General features: G+C 45.4%; 1 pseudogene across 1 annotated transcript; it reads left to right on the forward strand.

Annotated features, from left to right (window-relative positions):
* The first annotated feature begins 540 nt into the window (after window positions 1-540).
* On the forward strand, window positions 541-2,775 carry LOC147373347 (small ribosomal subunit protein uS2 pseudogene; annotated as a pseudogene). Its single transcript, XR_015163284.1, has 2 exons — window positions 541-578; window positions 1,525-2,775. The product of XR_015163284.1 is annotated as a small ribosomal subunit protein uS2 pseudogene (transcript).
* Window positions 2,776-3,813: the final 1,038 nt, after the last annotated feature.

The raw sequence follows: 3,813 nt of genomic DNA on the forward strand, positions 1-3,813 counted from the left end.
TTAGACTCCCCTGTGGATGTCTCCTTCTCATCCAGGCTCAGTGATTCAATATCATCCATGAAACATTTTTCTATACTCAATCATCTATCTGGCCATATTGATACCATTTCCAGGGGAGTGGGTGGAGCAATGATGGGCAATATTCAGATGGCAGGTAGAGACCAGACCAGGCAATGAAGGCGTGCGAATGAAGGACAGTGCTAAGAAGAGCAGATTGTAGAGAAGTCACAATGGAAGAAGAGGTTGGAGAATGTTTTTAAAAACAGACCAGGGAGAAATCTGGGAGAGGAGAGGTTGAGTCTTAAGGAAAGAGAAATGATCATTGCATAGCTCCTCAGGGGGGTGGGGGTGGGGGAATCCAGCAACGTGCTAGTTTATGAGCAACATCCTATCAGATGCTATATTTCAGTTGGAAATACTTCAGGCTACAAGTCCATTAGATTTGTAGAAATTCCATATGCATTAGAAATTGATACATTTTCCTGCAATGGAATAAATTAGGCTAAGGTTATGCATTACATTGTTTATTGTGATGTCAAGATGTCATTTTATATTAGTGTTTATTCCAACGTGGACCAGTAAAGCGTATTATAGTACATCATCTATTCAGTGGACTGATTTGTGGAAAATAGTGTCCCAAGAGAGAATATTCCCCAAGATAGTGTCAGCTGAATATAAGCAAGATACCATAAAACATTGTGCACAGTATGTGACCATTTATGGTTTTAAATGTGGTTGTACTCAGTCACTCAGTCACGTCCGACATTTTCTGACATTATGGACTGTAGCCCACCGGGCTCCTCTGCCCATGGCAATGCTCCAGGCAGGGATGCTAGAGTGGGTTGCCATTTCCTGCTCCAGAGGATCTTCCAGACCCAGGGATTGAATCTGAGTCCCTTATGTCTCCTGCATAGGGAGGTGGGTTCTTTACCATTAGCACCACATGTGGAGTGAAGAAGAAATAGATATTCATAGTTGCTTGTGTATCCATAAAATGACATTCTGGGCCATCTCTCCTGATCCAGGGGCTAAGACTCTGCACTCTCATTGTAGGGGCCTGAGTTCAATCCCTTGTCAGGAAACTAGAACTCACATGCGACAGATAAGAGTTCTCATGGAAAAGGTCCCACAGGCACAGCCAAATAAATACTTAGAAGAAAAAAAAAAATACGCCTCTGAAAGCTATCCCTGAGAAACAAAAACGTGGCTGACTGTGGAAGCAGCAAGGACTTGACAAGAAGGGAGGGGGTAGGAAGAACAATGTAATATGAACTATTTTATATTTTTAGGTTCTTGAGCCTTGTACATGTATTGTAAGTTTCTCAGAAATGCCAAGATGTTACAAAAAATTTTAAACCTCTAAAGAACAAAACTCACAGCTTTATTTCTACAAACTGAATGAAAGTCAACTTTGTTTTACCAGAAAGATTATCTGGCTTCTCTAAAACATCTTCTCAGGCTTTTCCCATGCTACCCAGACAGTGGTCCATACGGCACTGTCTGGATTCTTGTCATAAAGTGAAGTGAATCTTTTACTTTATCCTGGGTCCTTGCTGTCCGGCAAATGAAGGACGACGTCATCACGTTCCTTGCAGCAGGGGCCCTCTTAGGTGGCACCAACCTTTACTTCCCAATGGAGCAGTACATCTACAGAAGGAAAAGTGGCGGCGTCCACATTAGGAATCCGAAGAGAACCTGGGAGAAGCTTCTGTAGGCATCTCATGCCATCGTTGCCACTGAAAACCCAGCTACTGTCCCTGCTGCGTCCTCCAGGAACCTTCACCAGCGAGCTGAGCTGCAGTTTGCTGCCGCTTCGCTCCTGGAGCCTCCACTAACCAGACCCAGGCAGCTTCCAGGAGCCAAGACTCCTGGTAGTTACGATCCCTGGGCTGACCGCCAGCCTCTCCCAGAGGCATGTATGTGAACTTCTTACCATCGGTCTGTGTGACACGGACTCTCCTCTGCACTCTGGAGACGACCCATTCCCGGCAACCAGGGAGCTCAGTTGGTGGGTCTGACTCGGCGGATGCTCACCCTGGAAGTTCTGCCCATGCGCAGCATCCTTTCCCGTGAACACTCTTGGGAGGTCGTGCCTGATCTCTACGTCTGCAGATTCTGAAGAGATTAAAAGGGAAGAGCAGGTGGCAGCTGAGCAAGCTCTGACCAAGGAGGACTTCACCGTGAATGGGTCACTTCAGCAGCTGAGTGCAACGCTACTGGATCTGACGTGCTGTCTAGTCCACAGGCGGGCAGGCGAGCTCGCTGCCTACTCCCCAGTTCCCCCTGAAGGCTGGCCTGCAGTGCCCACTGCTCAGGCCACTGGATGGGTAGGCACAGCACTGCGTGGGCTTCAGCTGTTCTTTCACAGGCTCTTTTCTTGGGTGGGGGCTGTGCTGGGTCCTTGCTGCTGCACAGGTTTGCTCTGGTTGCAGTGAGCAGGGTGCACTCTCTGCTTGTGGTGCCTGACCTTCTGGTTGCAGCGGCTTCTCTTCTTATGCAGCGTGAGCCCCAGGGCCCCCAGGCTTCAGTGGTGGCAGAGCGTGGGCTCAGGAGCTGTGGCCCCCAGGCTGTGGAGCACAGGCTCGATGGTTGTGGTTCACGGCCTTAGTTCCTCTGAAGGCACATGGGATCTTCCTGGACCAGGGATTGAACTCATGTCTCCTGCATTGGCAGGATTCTTTACCATGAGCCATTATGGAAACCCCACAAACTCTTAAAATGGAAATTGGTTCACAGAAAATAAGCAGTTTCTAAATAAATAAATGTGTCTACTCATGAGAATGTTCTGTGACTTTTGCTTTTTTCCTTTCACATAAGAGGAAAATTTCATAATTCATTATGTTCTTCCCTCAAACAATATTTGCAACTGCTAATTTTACTAGAAAAGCTTGATCCAATTTTTAAAACGCTTTTCTCCCACTTTCCCCTATGCACTGTACATTCATTATCAATTGAGATGATATTTTATCATTGTTCAGTCACTTAGTCATGTCCAACTCTTTGCGACCCCATGGACTGCAGCACACCAGGCTTCCCTGTCCTTCACCAACTTCCAGAGATTATATTTATACTTCATATGGATAGGAGGATAATCAGTTGGCTTCATCCTTGAATTATTTCTCTGAATCTGACATATTAATATGCTAGTAAGATATAAGACACTTGACTGACTTCAGCATAAAAAAAATAATAGAATCAGGTGACCATATCTGAAGACTGATTATAAAAGCAGCAGCCATGTTGATGAGAAGTGACACACGGGGGGACATTTTATGTGATGAGAGAGAGGGGTGCTGGCCTCAGGGATTTAAAGGGCTGTTTGAAAACAGAGTGGAACTCGGCTCAGTGGATGGACCTCCTAGGAGTCACTTCCCAGAGACACACAGGACAGAGTGCTGAGCATCCTGAGTGCCCACAAGGTGGTCTGAAGCCGTGGCCAGGGCACCCCTCTGCATATCAGTGGAGATGGTAGCTGTATTGTGTGTCTGTACGAGTCTGTATAAGGTGACCCTGCATGCAGAAAAGCAAATTTGACTAAATGGCAGATGGCCTCAGTTCTAATAGTAAGATCTTTTCTTAAATCAATTTCTTTCTCCTCTCAGCTTCTCCATTTGAAAGGAGTTACTCTTCATGAGACCTATTCCCTTTTAATTCCCTTCTTCAAAGCCTCAAATTTCGTAGCTTTTTTTTTTTTCAGTATCTTTCCATGTTTATTCCTCAGACAAAATAAGCAAGAGTAAAATTTTCTTATTGGACTTTAAAGATAAACAAATACTTTTAAAATCAGACTTTCCAAACGTTCTAAATTCATTC

This window comes from Bos grunniens, chromosome 4 (genome assembly GCF_055505025.1).
Source record: "Bos grunniens cultivar Pamir isolate PY7600 chromosome 4, Bosgru_T2T1.0, whole genome shotgun sequence".
NCBI lineage: Eukaryota > Metazoa > Chordata > Mammalia > Artiodactyla > Bovidae > Bos > Bos grunniens.